Here is a 17,344-nt window from a genome sequence, read left to right as displayed (position 1 = left end):
GAAAGGAAAGGAAAGGAAAGGAAAGGAAAGGAAAGGAAAGGAAAGGAGGAGAAAGCAGGGATAAGAGTGAGACCTTCTGTGGAAGTGAATAGGGCTCCTACAAGAGGCATGTGGCATCAGATCAGAAATGATCTGATGGTGTTAAAGGTGTTAAAAGACAGATAAAATCCATCAGTAGCTCACTGAACCCACAGTTGGTCTAAAAACTTTTGTAGTATAGCAACCTGTGAGCAAAACTCTGAACAAGCATTTTCACTGTGGGGCATTTAATTTTGCTACAGGCAAGATACACAGCCACCTAGATCCATGGGTATCCCATTAACAACAACTTATGTAACTTGGCCTTCAGTCATTCACATGGCTTTGAAAGCAGCTCCACTAATGGCATGTACAAAAATCACCCTTTTTGTAGGTCTAAATTCTGTTTCTGGCAGTAATCCTCATATTTAGGTTCACTAGCAATGTTCATACACACTCTATCCAGCCCATTGGAAAAGCATTAGTACTCAAGCATTGAAATGTAATCACTGCCACAGCCTTATGTACTTATCTAAAGGAAAACGAAACAAAACAAACAACAACAACAAAAAAAAAGAGAGAATATTGCTTACAGCAAAGGGTAAAATGTGCTTGCAACAGTTTTACTTGTGTGCTGTGAATATGAGGAGTTTGAATAACACATTTGGTGAATAAGAACTATATTTCAAAAACAGTGTATTCCAGTTTACTAATCTGTGTGAGTGAAATTGTGGGAACAAAAATATTATGCTAATATGAAACCACTTCAAGAAAGAAATCAGAAAATATGTGTAGTTAACCTTCTACCCAGGAAAATGAAAGCATGAGAACAAACACTAACTTTTCCCTGAGACAGCTGATGCTGGTGTAAATCATTCACACATTAGTATGTTATTTTCATTTGGAATTATGTACTGAGCTGTTTATAGAGCCTACAATTCCTGTTCAAATCTATTTAACAGTAATAGCCGTAAGCTTTCCTACTCTATGGATATACAGTACAATGGAATTATTCTAGCCCTGCAAAATGCCTCATTTTTGCTTCATAAATGACTTCTACAGGCATTAAATTGAACTGCATTAAAAAGAGCTGATGAAAAAAAGCAACACCTCTTTCTCTTCTTCACTGTTTCTCCCCTCAATCAGCATAAATGAAGGGAAGGAGAAGGAAGGGGAGGAAACGGAGCAAAAGTATGGCTTCTAAGACTTGCACCTGCAATTCAGGACATGTATTCCACCCACCTGACCTCACACCACAATGTCTTACCCCTTGGAGCCAGAAGCAATATCTCCAGAGAAGAGGCCAGGCAGATTGACCAGAGGAACACACACCTGTTGGGTCATTGTCCCCACTACAGGTTCTCCTTTCAGTGTCTGAACCACACTGAGCTGGGCTTCCTTGCCCAGCACGTGAGCTCATGACAAGGAAAGAGAGTGCATGGCTCAAAATATAAAATAAAATAAAATAAAATAAAATAAAATAAAATAAAATAAAATAAAATAAAATAAAATAAAATAAAATAAAATAAAATAAAATAAATAGATATGCAGCCCAGAATCGCAGCCCTTTCCCTCTGTAAGCCATTCACACAGTAGCTTCCCTGATAGGGAAACCCCATTTATCACTATCGAGAAGACCCTCTGGGTTGCTGCTGCTCCACCAGGTTGTTGCTGGTGGAAATGGGCAGGGTTGATGGGCAACATAGGTGGAGACTAACTGATCTTGGCTTTTGTGGATACTTCTGGTAAGAAAATACAAGTTCTTCTTTGTTGGTACTATAATGTACAAAGCTGGGTTAAGCAGAGCGCTTTGATGGTGAACAGGAAACTCGGCTGTTGTGCACAGCAGCCTGACAGCTTCTAGTTCATGGAGGATAGCACAAAGCAGCACAAAGTTTTCTGCAAGTTTTGCAGTGGGCCAAGATATATACATGGGGATAATACATGAGGGATTCAGAGCTATGAATTAGGTATTTCTGGGATGCAATCCATGTAACTGATCTTATGTATCTACCACAAGATGAGAAAAGATGTATTCAAAAAGAGCTTATTTTTCTCAATTGATAGTGAATACCAGAAAAGGATCACTTAACATTAAGCCTAGCCACAAAATGTCATTCTAAATAACTTTCAGATCATGTGAAGTGAAGAAACTAAATAAGACTTCCAAAGTCCCAGAAGCAAGTTTTTAAACCTTCTTCACACCCAGTCGCTTTGGTAATGTTTTCTCTTTGGTTCATTTGCAATAAAACAGTGTCTCAACAATGTCTTTTGTCTCCCTGAACAGATAGTCTGAGATGAAGAAGGTGTTATAGGAATGCCTATAGCTGGAGGAAACAATGGGTGAGCATGGCCAGGAGCATCAGGAAGCTCCTCCACACTGGAGAACTCTAGGAGACCTGACAAGGATGTAGAGGGTCCCCCCAGAAGAGAATGAATAAAGCATGAGGGTTATTACCATAGGGGGCTGATTCACAGGGGCCATACTGAGGAAAACCCATAAATGATCCCCTGAAGATTAGCCATATCCCCTCTTACAGAAGCAGGTCACAAGGAAAGACCATGGAGAAAAGTGGGCAGTGAGGACCATCTTCAATGAGGAAAAGCCCCATATTTCTAGTTTCAGGCTCCAACACAAAAGAATATGTATATATCTATGCATATGCATACATATATACATGTTTATATGTATTTATATATATGTATTTTAAAGCTGGCAAGGTAATGTCCTGCACTCCCAACTTAACCTGGAACACCTTCAGTTCAGCTACAGATTTACCAGGAGCAAGCAAGCAGTTAGCAAGGAAGGCAAGGGCCTGCCTTTGAACAATTAAGGCAAATGGAGCTGCATATGCATTTTTCCCCCAAAGAACTTGTATTTTCACTACCACCAGGTACCATGCAGGGGAAAACTAGCAAACAGAACATTCACTAGTGGGTAATCTAACCTCCAAATAATGCAATAATGAAATACTAGAACTGATGCTAAGGCCTGCCTTAAGATTAGTCTCATTGAGGTTTAGCTTTCTTACATGTATATATATATATATATATGTCTTTACACAATAAATCCACCTTGAATAAAAATATTGCTAACAATTTTTCTCATTACTACTAAGTTTCTAACCTAGTTCTGAACCTTTACATCAGGTTGTCATTCCACATTACTGTTTCTCAAGTGGCACAGTTCCCACTGTGCTTCTGTTCTTACTTTTCTCCCATCTGCTAAACTCACTTCTATCCCCAAAACACATTTTTCTGTCCCTTCACTTGTGGCATGTTTTAGAGCTCCACTGACAGAGCGTTCTATGAAATAGTCTGAGTTAGATTTTATTTTATTTTTTTTTTTGTATTTTTGTTATTTCTGTGGTTGTTCTGTTCTGTTGATAATCATTTTTTTTCATTAAGAGATTTCCACTTTCCTCTATCCTTCAATAAAGAAGTTACTTGTTTGCTTCTTTATAAATGAGATTATTTCAATAATGTGGTTTATTGAACAGCCCTGTAGAACAGAATAGTAACAGCAATAGATTGCGAATTGAAAAGAGGAATAAGCAGTCAGGGCTGGGAAGTTTTTATCTGGAAATTTATTTCATTTGCTCCATTACCTGGAAAAAAAAAAAAAAAAAAAAAATGCATGAAACAAGTTTCTTGCTTGTTTTATATTCTTTGTCTGTGGCTGAGCTTATCATGAAGGTAAACTAGCTCTGAATGTTTCTGAATGTCTGAACATTGGGAAAAGTTGTTGAACTCAAATCCATATTCCCAGCAAGTTTAACCAAAGTGGTGTTTCACATCCTAGAAGTCTTGCTGTGTTAGGTGTTCAATTTAGATTTAGGAGGCTGAAATTTGAAATTTGCAAATTTGGCTTACAATTTGGACTGAAATTCTACAAACCCTCTGAAATTGGAATAAGCAGTCATGGTCACTGAAACTATATTTTCACAGCCTTGTTGAGTTGATACAATGGTTGTGGTGGAGCTCTGGTCAGAGGCATATCTTTTCTCTGCTGGCCTGTTTGGAGATGTAGTCCTGCCCCTCCATGCACATAGGCTCTGGCATATGTTTGACCCTACACTGAGCCCACACTTTAGGGAGTGAAGCAGAGAGAAATCTGTTCTGCTCTCCCACCTCATTCAGCTTTCTGTTGATTCAGGTTTCAAAACTGACTCACTACAGTCACATGGGTGATGCCAAAGCCAACACAAATCTTCCAGGATTGACTGGGAGACATCACAAAGGGGAAAATCTCTTTCTCTCTATCTTCTATTGGCCCTACCTGTAGACAAATTGTGTCATATTTCCAGTTTCCTTTATCCAGTTCATCCCATGGCCGTTGATCTTGCATTGTGTAGATGCCAGAAGGTACTCTGAATAAAGCTATCTTACCTTTTATCAAAGGAAGGACTGTGAATAAGACTAGAGAAATGGGTTTTACTTCTGTGCTCAGTATCCACGGTAGCCATAGTTTATTCAAGTTTCATGGACAAGGTTAAAATTGAAGAAGGTGCTGAAAACCACAAAATTTGTTTGAGGGCTAGGTAAAGTGTTTTTCAGTGAGAAACAAGCAATCCAATCCAGTTTATCAAAGATTTAGGAGTACAGTGAATATATTTCCTCATGAGTAGATAATAGTAAGATCTTTATCTAGTGGAGAGAAGTATCCCAAGAATCAGTAACTGAAAACTGAAGTGTTTTCTGGAAAGAAAAGCCCTCTTTTTTCTTTTCTTTTTTTTTTTTTTATTTTCTTTTCTTTTTTTCTTTTCCCTCTGTGGGAGTAATTAATGAATGAGGGGAGAAAAACTGCCAATGGAGTGGTGGATTTTTATTTATTTATTTTTGTGTCTCCACATCAAGACTGAATAACTTTGTGAGGATGTGCTTTTGCCAAACACCAGTTAATGAGCACGGTACAAGGGTAACTGGGTGAAATGTATGGGTCTGAAATGTACAGAAGAACAGAGTAGATGATCTAACCCTCCCTTTTGGCCTTACTGCTATGAATCTATGAATTATCCTAGATTTGTTGGCATGTGTTAAGATCGAAAAAGCAAACCTTTGAGGAAAAACTGTTTGTGATTCGCCTCAGGAAAGTAATCTTCTAGTTCACGCAAAGGAAACCAGATTGATCTGTATTAATGGTGTCTGGCAGAACATTTGCTTAGTTGCTTGCCAAAATTTTGGTGAGGGTTTCTTTTCCAACTTTAAGAAGTGATATGAATTGATATAAAATATACAAACAACTCGGTAACCTTCTCATGGGAGTGAAGTATGTATGATGAGCATAATTTCTTTATTTTTGGTTCCCTTGGGAGAATTTAGGAATTTGGCTCTTGCCAAAGTGTAGCAATCATGCCTAAGCATTTTATAGACTTCTAGTGAGAAACTGCCAAGCCCAAGAGACTTGTCAAGGGCAGAGGTTGAATATTAATCTTCACCACTGTCATTTCAACTGCATCTGAGCTCCCTCTTCTGACATTTAGATTTGTTTTTAACCCCTTAAAGGCCTTGTAAAATAATCCCACCAGGCTTAATCCCTGGAGCAGGTACTACAGATGACGCTCATCCAAGTGGTGTGGACAGTAACACCTGAATAGCAACTCCCTTGTATGCAAGTCCATATCCTAATATTTGAAGCGGGCCTGTCTCCGATACTTTCTCAGTGATGAAAATATTAAAAAAAAAAAAAAAAATCCAACATCTTTCTGCCACTGTCTTTTGTGCAAACCCTTTCACGGTAACTTTTTCAAACTAATTTATACCAGGAATAAAAGTCCACAGATATTCAGTCATGCTCCCTGATTTATCATATCTGTATAGCTTCCATGGATGCTGTCCAGAATAGACACTGATTTAAAAGTTTGCACAATGTTTAAGAGAATCAGCTCTTTATTATCCTCAAAGGTATGCACTCTTCTTTAATCACACCACAACTTCTATTGTAGTTTATGTCTAAGCTGTCATCCTCAGAGGGCAACATCTCATTCTTTTTTAAATACATAGCCCCATGTATGAATAAACATTTCCTGTCTTTTTGGCTGCCAGGGGCCTGAGAGCATTCTTTCATATCCCCACACCCCCCATTTATTTATTTATTTATTTATTTATTTATTTATTTTAAGTTTGTGGTAATAATTCTCCTTTTGATTGCCTTTTGTTTTTGAACATGTAATGATTTTCTGCATGGTCACACATCCCCTCAGACATCTCCACCCACATAATTCAGCATCCTTTCCCAGTCTTTTCAGTATCTTCAGAAATACGATTTTTTTGACTAAGGTTTGTTTTTTGTTGTTGTTGTTGTTGTTTGTTTGTTTGTTATGGGGGAGATAGGGCAAGGAAATAATTTTGTAGTGGTTACTAGTTCAGATCATAGAATCCTAGAACCATTAGGGTTGGAAAAGACCTCCAAGATCACCTGGTCCAACCATCCCCCTACCACCAATGTCACCCACTAAACCATGTCCCTAAGCACCACATCCAGCCTTTCCTTAAACACCCCCAGGGACGGTAACTCCACCACCTCCCTGGGAAACCTATTCCAATGCCTGACTACTCTTTCTGAAAATAAATGTCTCCTAATTTCCAAACGGAACCTCCTCTGGCACAACTTGAGGCCATTCTCCCTAGTCCTATCACCTGTGAGAAGAGGCCAACCCCAAGCTCCACACACCTTCCTTTCAGGTAGTTGTAGAGAGCAATAAGGTCTCCCCTGAGCCTCCTCTTCTCCAGACTAAAAACCCCAGCTCCCTCAGCTGCTTCTCATAGCACATGTGTTCCAGGCCCTTCCAATTTAGGAACAGAACAAATAAGAGAAGACTGCCATCAGCTATTAGCATTTTCACTTGACTTGCATGATACAGCTGTTCCTATTTTATGCTTAGAAGTTTTATTCAAATTGGTTTGGGTCCAGATAAGGGGGTTTCTAGCATGATAGAAATTGATCCCCTAGAAAGTATTCAATTAATTCATTAGATCTGGGGAATATCTATTGTACTCCAAAGTATGTTTTTCTCTAAGGAAGAAAGGAAAAGAAATCCCACATGGTAGATGACTGTTATCTTTTAGGACACATCACCTAAAAGATATGATGATGGGCTGGGATTTTTGGAATTGGTTTGATTGCTGCCAGTACAATCAGATATTAAAATCCTACTTGATCTTTAGGCTATCAGTGAAGATGTGATGGAAGAGCAGGGAATTATTTAATAATTTCTTCAAGACTTTTCCTATCGGCAGACCAGTCTTCTGACTACTTCATCTTCTCTCAGCAGATCTGTTTGATAATACCTGTTTCCTACCATAGATACCAGCAAATTAGATGAACTACTGACAGCAACAGTAAAAATAATAATAATTAAAAATAAAAATAAATAAATAAAAAGTTCAGGAGAAAATATTAATAAAACAGATAAAGAACAGCATATCAGGGAATAGCCTATATAATGGAAAGGATAGTTTTAGAAGGTTATTGGGGCACATTGAATTGAGTTTGACAAATGCTGACAATTCACAGAACACTAATGATAGCTAGCAGTCAGTTTTGTGCACATTTTCAGTAAAATCTAAGCATTGCATTATTGTTTCTATTCAGCCTTATAAAAGTTTTACCATCTGTTAAACTTTCTAATTTCAATTATTTGTCTTTTTCTATGTACAAATACAAAATGAATTATAGATTTGGATGTATACAAAAGGAAAGAATGAGAGAAAGAAGGCTCCCCACAAGAGCTTGGCAAGGTGAAATCTAATCTTCCAGCAGTGAATAAGCATCCAAGTTATGATGCTGCAGGCTACCAAGGGTGAGGTTCTCCTCTGGCAAAAATACATCTCTTCGTTGATAACACAGAGTCAGTCTAACCAATATGGAATTTCTGTCCTCATTCTCTCTTGCTGACCATAAATTCCATGCTGAACTGGAAAAGTTTTCTGTCGGAAGTCAAAACCAATATATTCATGTAAATAAATAAATAAATAAATTTTCAAATGAAAATTAATTCTTGCTAAAGTCTGCAGACATCTTTGTTCAGGTGTATTAGCTACTAATGACAGCTGTATAATTATATACTATATATGCATAAGAAATAGTGTCTTGTATTTCTTGTTTATCCTGGATGTATTAGTCTTGCCTTCCTCAGAACTCTTCATAGCTGTATTTCTGCTCCACTGGGTAGAAGATGAAGCTCAGATGAGGCTTATACAAGCTCATCATTCTACCGCTGTGTTTTCTAACCCCAAGGTTAGCAGGGTTAGATAGTCAGCACTGAAAACAATGGCCTAATTGAAAACAGTTCCCTAATCTGTAAAGCAGCTTCTGTGAATGCTGCCACAATTAGAGACACAAAACTCTGGATGTAGACACTGACTCTCCCCAGCTTATTTGTTTTCCAGCTGGTATATTCAAGAACTGGCATAACCACTTTATGTCTTTCCCTCTCTATATATTTATTCCTGAGTATAGATGCATAAATGTATTACGTATTCCTTTCTGTAGTAAAAATACTGATTATGCTTCAGTGTATTACACCAATTACAGAGGCAGAAAAGGTTGTAAATAGATGCTGTTTGAAGGTAGCTACTGTTATGAGAGAAGATAGTTATGATCAGATGCTCCCATTTCTATGTATGATTCTGTGACCCTGAACAGAAATAGGAGCAATGTAATGCCTAAGCCCTTCTCCTCTGTTGTTAGAACCAAATCTCTGAGAGTCCACCATGTTTATTCTCTTGCTGGGGATGATGCAGACCAGTGATAAGAGAAAAAAAATTCAAAATAATGCAGTGGACAGTGCTTTGTAGAACAGAGGATTGGAGAAAAGTGACTGGTGATTTTGTAAGCTCTTGAGAAACTAATGAACTAGCAGAAAATAAAAAACAAAGGGTTATAACAATCTAGAAGATTTAAGCATTAAGCAGAAGAAAAATAAATTATCTAGTGTACAAACATTCTCCACCAATTATAAAATAGAAAACAAATGAGAAAACTATTTTAATGGAGCATCTGATAAATATTCCTGAACATGAGAATCAAATACACTGTCCAGATGAGAATTTCACGTTCTTCTAGGTCATGTTCACTGTCTATATACAGACATGTTTTTTAAAAAAAAAAAAAAAATCATTGTGAAAAATGGCAACAATCCTTGTGTAAACCAGCTGTAAGAGAGTATTCATTATGTTGAACACTCTAGTCTAACATTACACAAACAAAGCCTCTGTTGTGATACCAGCTAATAGGACACAACATGATCCCGCTGTGATAAGGGGGATACAATTTACAGTGTTTAGCATGATGGGTTGCTCTTGCCAATGTGACCATAAACACAATGTATACTTGTCTACATTGTCATCAACCAGTTGACAATTGGAGTTTAGACCTAAAGACAACATTCAAAGTGTTAGTAAGAAAATACAAGTAACTGGCCTATTTAGTGTCCACACAGTAGTCTGTCCTTTTTTCTGAGCATTACACATTTCTGCTAGCATCTAAGCCTACAAAGCCAAAATGAATATCACATACAAGCCCTCTTACAGATCTATCAGTTGTTGCAAACTAGATATGAAGCTAGGTATAGAAGGGATGTGGAATTTCTTTCGTGAACCCATCAGTAAGAATCTAGAGTGGGTCCGGGATTTGAGCCCAGACATGGCAAATGCAGATCTAAGCCTGGAAATGTCATGCTGACTGAGGCATCAGGAAAACTGCATTGATAAGCAGTGGGACCTGTATGTAGTGATTTGTTTTGTTCTTGAGGTGGGGGGGTGGGAGTAGGGTGGAGCTCAAGCAGGGGGCAAATTGAATAGTTCTGCCATGACTCAATGTAAAAGGAAAAGGCAAGAATAAACACGATCTCGGTAGCATATAACAATCAGTACATTCCAATGCAGAGAACACATCCTATAATGCTTTCTTAGGATGAATGACCAGGGAAATCTATGGGAGGGGCTTGAAATTTCTTCCAAATGACAGAATTACAGAAGAGTTGCTGGGATCTCAACTAGTCCCTTTATTCACAATCTCCCAGGGACAATTCCTAGAGCCACAAATAGTGTGACATGATGGTACCTCACAGGAGAAAGAGGTGACGGGTGTCATTTGGGAACAATCGTGCCTACCTCCCATCAGATCTGTTGCCCAGAGTAAAATGTTGATGAAGTTTCTCCTTGCAATTGTCCTTTTCCAATACTCATTCAATCAACACCACACCCATGTTCCTCCAGCTCCTTAGAAGCAGCTTCTCAAGGTCAATCCTATGGCCAAATAGCCCTGAGGTTGGTGAGAAAGGAATTATTACTTCTGTTTCAGCATCCTCCCTAGCCCTGCAGCAGGCCCATATCTTTCCTTGTAATTCTATTTAAAAGGCTCCTAACAAACTCCCAGAGCAAGGGAGCAGGAGCTGTGCATTGCTCTCAGAGAGCAATATAAACAAAGACCATGCAGTGGACTTCAGCTTCATAAAAATCCAGTCTCAAAAAGGTGATTTAAGGGATTTAGGAATATAGATTGAAACATATAAAGCTTTTGCTCTACTGCTGAACCCAGCTTCAGCCTTCCCAGGGACCCCAAGATAACACATTTCATCAGATGCCTTCCTGAATTCTGCCTTCCCAAGACAGAGATAAAACTTCTTTTCCTCACTATGATTTCATGAGGATAAAATCCAATGATGACCGTGAGGTACTAAGATACAGCAATACAGACTGTAGAAACAGAACCCAGAAGATCATCCCGGGCTACGTTTCTGCCAATATTTTCATTTCCGATGTGAATTCCATGCTGCTTGCAGCATTTCTGTGCAGAAGCTTAGCTTCGATTAACGTGCTGCCTATGAGCAGCTGTGAAGCTGTGTGCTCTGCCTTTACTGATCCTTTTCCTCTTTCCTCGACTTCCCTTTTTTTTTTTTTTTTTCTCCACCAGAGCTGCAGAAATTTTAGACTGGAAGTGTAGTGCTGGGCTCAGGAAGGGTAAGCTTTGTTCTCCCCTCATTTGCTGACATTTTGTGTGACCTCCGGGAAATCATTTAACCCATTGTTGCCCACGTGCAAAAAGAAAACAAGACTATTTTATTTGTCCAGTCTGTCAGTATCACACAGCAAGCTCTCCTAGCTGCCTCCTGCTGCAGTTACAGACAGTGGGTCTTGTCTCCATCTTGTCTGAGGCCACCAAATATCACTATGGTCCTGATAAAGAAGAGAAGCAGTTGACAGATGGTGGCAGTAATGCCAGGCCCCCAGCTGCTCAGAGGAGATCTTCCAGCTTTGAGGTTATGAGGAGAAAGGTGGTGCTTTCCACCCACCTTAATCCTACTTCCATATGGCTTTGGGGAAGGGCTGCAAAAAAGAGAGGAGGGCAGCTGTCAGCTAACGGGAATAACAGGAGCCCACTAGGGAAGGACAGGACCTGAGTACCTTCAGAGAGTTTCCTGCAGACTCTTGTGCTGTGATCTGTTTCACTCTGGTCCTGGCTCATCTCCTCAGCTCCACGCAGCACCTCATCCTTTCCCCATCTCCTTGCAGCTACTCTTCTACTCCTGTCGGGTGCCCTCCTCTCAGCCAGCTGCCCCTTTCTTGCCCCCTTAAAAGGGGAACTCTTCTGCATCTGTGTTTCTGCTTTTGCTGCCCTGCCCTTTTCCCCATTCCTAAGTTTGTCTTGTTTAATTAGAAACCTCAGGCTTGGGGCAACCTACACATTTCTTAGGATTTGACTGGTGACCACCACCCTGAGAAGTTTTCCTCTGTTGGGCCTACTGCTCTAATCAATGCAATTATTGCTAACAACATTTGCAACTAGGTGAGGAGACTGACAGAGATGGCAGATTCTTCTACAGGGCTTTTAGACCTGGTTACAAAACAGCTGTCAGAAAAGCCAATTTCTACCATTCCTATGAATTCTTTGTTGTAAATAGTCACTAAAATTAGTCAGGAAACTGAGCACTTTAGATACTAACCCTGTAAAACTGCTTGAAAGAGAACAATGCGTATCTACCTAACATCATTAACAGAGGTGATAAAAGCACAGTACCCAAGTGCAGCACTCAATGATGGTTTCAATAACTTCTTTGGAAACCAGAGCTGGCTTGATCTTTTTATTTCAGAAATATGCAAATATAGCAGTGATTTGAGTAGTGCGGTACTTTACTTTTCACATTTTTGCCTAGTCCTTTACATCTGCTGCTTCAGTGGTTAAGATCTAGTAAATATTAAGCCATATCTTAGCTAATGAAGTGTACGTTACAATGTGTACTGACTTTACCAAAGATGGTTTTTAGAAATCTCATCTACAGTTGACATATGTAAATACACATGCTGAGTAGAGCAGAATTAAAAAAAGAACTTAAGTTGTTCTTATCTGTTTAACTGCAGCAACCCTGTAATACTTGTAAAGGTTTGTGTGTGATGAATGGATTAGTGAGTCAGTGCATAACAGATGTGTTTGTATGTAGATGTACTTGTAGGCATATACAGATTTGGTTTTTGAAGTACAAAGTTTAAGAGGAAAAACATAGTGTTCAGAAGACTTCCCGCGCATTTAATTGAGTCCACAATCTACCAGGAGTTACTAAAAATAAGATTAAGAAATACCAGGCCTGAATGCTTTGATTAATTTACATTGTTACCTTTCCTGGAGACTCTGGTAATTGCTCATGTACAACTCAGAGTAACACATTTGTACAGCATTTCTGTGAAGTTGGAGATGTAGTCTATTCAAAGAAATACATGACATGTGAAGTGTTTATATATAAAGAGATGTCCAAGTTACTTAAACCAAAAAGAAAATAAATATGCATATAAAAGCAAACAAACAGAAACTAAGTTTTCCTCCATTCCCTACAGGGCCACCCATGAAGGCCAGAGGAAGAAGAAAAGGTGTAGCAGCTTGCCTCAGACCTTGTTTTGAGGCATAAGGAGGGAAGCAACTCACAGAGGTTGGACTTGGTGCTCAGGGACATGGTTTAGTGGGTGACATTGGTAATAGTGTGATGGTTAGACCAGATAATCTTGGAGGTCTTTTGCAACCTTAATGATTTTACAATTCTTTGATTCTACCTTTACGATATACCCAAAGATGCTTCTGGTGAGAAGCCCATATTTTGTTCTGAGACTCAGAAACCTGGTGTTCTGCTAATAATTTACATGTCCCCCCACCCATGGGCATGGAGCCACTCATCAGGGCAGTGAGATAAAGGCCCCCTCACCAGGATTTCTGAGCAGAACTGCTAGAAACACCTCAGAAGGCACATGGCCTACCTTTGATGTATGTAATTTCTCTGCAGTGAGTGAAATACCTCACCACAAGCACTTCTCTGACTACAGCAATGAGCTGGAGACCACAGCCAGTGTGTATCAACACCCTGGCAACTTAAATTGTGTTTCCTGCCTTGTCTCAGCAGAAAAAAAAAAAAAAAAAAAAAAAAAAAGGTAAACGGAATCAACAGCTTGAGGAAAGGTGTGGTTAGCATTCCTCCTCTTTTCACCCTTTTGTTGGCCAGGCAGCTGGATGCAATTTGTATCTCAAGGAGACACAGCTAGCTAATACAATCATTTCACAGTCACGGGTTCTGTGGTGCCAAAACCTCCCCTTTGAAACCTTTCAGAGAGTCAGGTTTCTTCTAACCTTACACAATACTTTTTCCATACAATTAGTTGCTTCAATGTGCATCCTGACAGCACCAAGCAGAGAAAATGTCCTTTCATGTGATGGTGAGCAGCAAGATGAGAAGCAAGCTGTGCTTGCTGAGGACAGGACCAAATGACAATGACACTACAGTTTGCTGGCACTGCTGCAGGGATGAGCATCCACGACATGAGTGTCCTATCCCTCCAGTCCACTGCCAGGTCCAGCCAAACCCACCTTGGCTCCTGACTCTTTCTTAATCTTCATCATAAACTGTCCTCATATAAATCTCCCAAGAAACCCACGGACACTTTACTTGAAAAGTTTGTTAGCACTATGAGATTATACCTTGAGATTATTTTTAGTATCAGTATTGGTGAAATCTCAATTTGTGTTTCCCATAAAGAAAGAACTTTGAAGACTTGAGTGCGCTTAATCTGCCCATTTACTCCAGAGACAGCTCTGTATTTGATCTCTCTGAATATGAGTTTCTATTTGTTACCTGTACAGAAGTTGCAGCCTGTATTCAGAAGAACTGAGTTTCACTGTGTTGCAAGCATGCAGAGCCTGGAATATAATCTCAAAAAGTGTGATATTGCCTATTTAGTTTGGGTACTACAAATTCAATGGCATGTCCAGCATGAATGGTGGCTTTCCCACCATTTTTGGCTTGGATTTTTCCTGCCCTCACTAATGTGGAGGTGCTTCATGCTTGCTGCTCACAGTCTTCCAGATCACCCATGACTGTACATCAAATGTTATTGTATGTACAAACTGCACATTGCCTAAGAGCACAAAAAGTTCCTGTGATAATAAATGTTTCATAAAATTCTTATTTGAAGAAGAAACTTTCACCATTTCTCAGTATTGTGAGCTCAATATTAGGTTTATAAGCATTTAAATGAGCAGATGCTCTATTAGGCTGTTTCAGATTTTTTTCTTTGTACATGAATGAAAAATGTAAATGAAAATGGTTCTGAAAGAAACAGTGCTGAACATAGCCTTATGAAAAGCAGTCTAAAAATCCTGACAGAGCTAAAGCAAAAGAAAGTGCCCGTGATGTACAGTGGTCTAAAAATGAAAGATAAATTGTTCCTAGCATGTGCTGTGTCAAACCAGTTGTTGCTCCAAAGCTCTTTACAGGCTTTATGCCCACACACTGAAGAAGCCACACATACTCCAGGCAGTGCTGAGATGCAGAAAGGGGAACTCTGCCCAGGGACTTTGCCAGAGCTGCTGAGATTAAAGCACCTCAGAGGCTTAAATTTGCACTTTTTATGTCGTTGTGCTAACTGATAAGGTGCTATCGGCCCACAGAGATAGGCCTGATCCCACACAGATTTCAAAATCCAAATAACTACTAATAAATGCAAAGGGAGCCCAAAGAATAAAAAATAAATTTAGAGGGGAAAAAAAAAAAAAAAAAATGAAGTCAGTGTAGTAACCAGGCATTGCTCTGTGCTGGTAGATGTAAAAGGAAAGGAGAGTTTTCAGGAACTGTATGAAGGAAGAAAATAATACATTCTGTGGCGCTCCTCACAAGCACAAGATGCAGTATGGCTAAAAGGACATCATTTGAAGATTAAATATTGGATACCAGAAGCCAAGAACATGTGATAATTTAAGGAAGATGCAAGATTTCACCACTTGAATGTATGCATTATGGGTAGCATGGTATGCCCAAGAGGAGAAAAGGGACTTGCTTAAATAAAATGAGGAAGTGGGAATGAGAAGCTTTAAGAAAAGAGAACTATAAATTCTGTAAGAACAGCAGCTATAAAAAGGACACTGACATGCTAAGAAGGAAGAAAAAAAGGATACAGCTGAAGATTGTCAAAACAGCTCTAAGCCAAGTGTGAAATAGTCTTCAGTAACTCGGATCGCTCATGGGCAGGCAGGTTCTGGGCTCTCCCATACTCAGAGAGCGCTCAGAGGCTAGTGAGGTATGACAGTGTGTCCTCCAGTATGTTTTCTGGGTTTCACATGCCAGCCAGTGAAAAGGAAGCGGATTGTACGGGAAATTGCCATCTGCTTTTGTCAATAAAAGACCGCGTGCGTTGCTTGAGCCTAAACAGACTGAAGCCAGCCTTTTATAGCTGCATGGGGGAAATGGGAAACCTTACCAAAGTGCGAGAAAGTGTAATTTGAAAGGAATAAACAAAAATTACTATGACACAACTTCATCTGTTCTGTATAGGTTCTAACACAGTACCACAGAAGGCATGGGAACTTATAAAGGCAGGGGTTCATATTAAACCTATGATTTTCTCAGCTTCCTAGAACCTGGTTTCAAGAACATTATTACAGATATTGTTTTCTCACATTTTAATGCAATTTGTACTGTACGGGGGAAAAAAGAGAGTAGTTTCTCTTTCCTATAAATGTGTACAGAAGGCATTTGTATGCCCCATTTACTCAAAGCACCTCAGTCTTTGGTGTATTTATTCTTCCAAGGCACATAAGAGGTTGTATTAATATCCATGTTTCATAAACCACTTAACTGAGGCAGAAACTGAAGTGAGTCTAGGCATAGCCGAAGCAGAATTAAAGGCAGCACGGAATCACACAGTCACGGCATGGCAGAGGTGGGAAGGCCCCGCTGGGGACCGTCCAGCCCAAACCTCCTGCTCAAGCAGGGCCACTTAGATCTGGTTTCTCAGTACTGTATCCAGACAGCTTTTGAGTATCTTCAAAGAAGGAAACTTCACAGCCTCTCTTTAACAGATGGGGCATTGCTGGCCATCCCATACTTCTCCAGGAGAGACATTTAGTTCCTGACAGTCCTCAGGATCCTGCCCTGATCACCACAACCTTTCAAGGATAATGAAGAACATCTTTGCATGGACATCAGGCAGCTCTCTCAGCTCCTGTGGGCAAGTACCATCAGATCCTGTGGACTTGTATACACTGAGTTTGCTTTAATGTCCCTTATTCTGGTTCTCCTCAACCAAGGTTTTGCCTTCTTGCTCCAGACTCCACTTCAGGTGGGCTTTGGATTTCCTAACCCCATCCTTGCACATTTGGACTGAAGAGCCTCTATTTTCCTCTTGCGTCACCTGTACATGCTCCCACCTGTTGCATGCTGCCTTTTTAAGTCTGAGTTTAGTCAGGGCTTTCTTGTTCATCCATGCAGTCCGCCTGCTGCCTTTGCTTGACAGTGGCTTAATAGCAGCTTGGGTACAGGGTGTGTTTGACAATATAGACACAGAAAGAGAGTTCAAGGCAGAAAATTTTCATGTTGAAGGAAGAGAGTAAATTCATCCATGCTTATCTCCATGTCCACTTCCAACATTTACACAAGACGTACCACAGCTAATGCCCCAACCCAGCACCCCAGTCTGCGGGGCACATATACCTACAATAACTTGCCCCAACCACACAGGAGGTCTGCCACAGGGCAGGCATGCAGACACAAATGTCCCTGTCTTAAAGTAGTTCTTTTGCCAGCAACCCCTCAAAGATCTGTCACTTGTGTTAGGCATATATGCCCCTCTAAATCAAACAGATGAATTTGTAATTGCTAGCCTATTTGTTTTAACAACCCTTAATTTACTGGCCTGCAGCCTGTGGTCTCATAGCTGTGGTTTCTTGCAATACCAGCTACAGAAATGACCTCTCAATTGCACGAGTTGCTACATATTCAGAAGTCAGTATATGGGTGCAGGAACATTTATACAACAAACTTCTGAAGCCATTGTTTAAAACAAAACA

The sequence above is a fragment of the Oxyura jamaicensis genome, chromosome 3, assembly GCF_011077185.1.
Source record: "Oxyura jamaicensis isolate SHBP4307 breed ruddy duck chromosome 3, BPBGC_Ojam_1.0, whole genome shotgun sequence".
Classification (NCBI taxonomy): domain Eukaryota; kingdom Metazoa; phylum Chordata; class Aves; order Anseriformes; family Anatidae; genus Oxyura; species Oxyura jamaicensis.
This window is presented reverse-complemented; position numbering follows the sequence as displayed.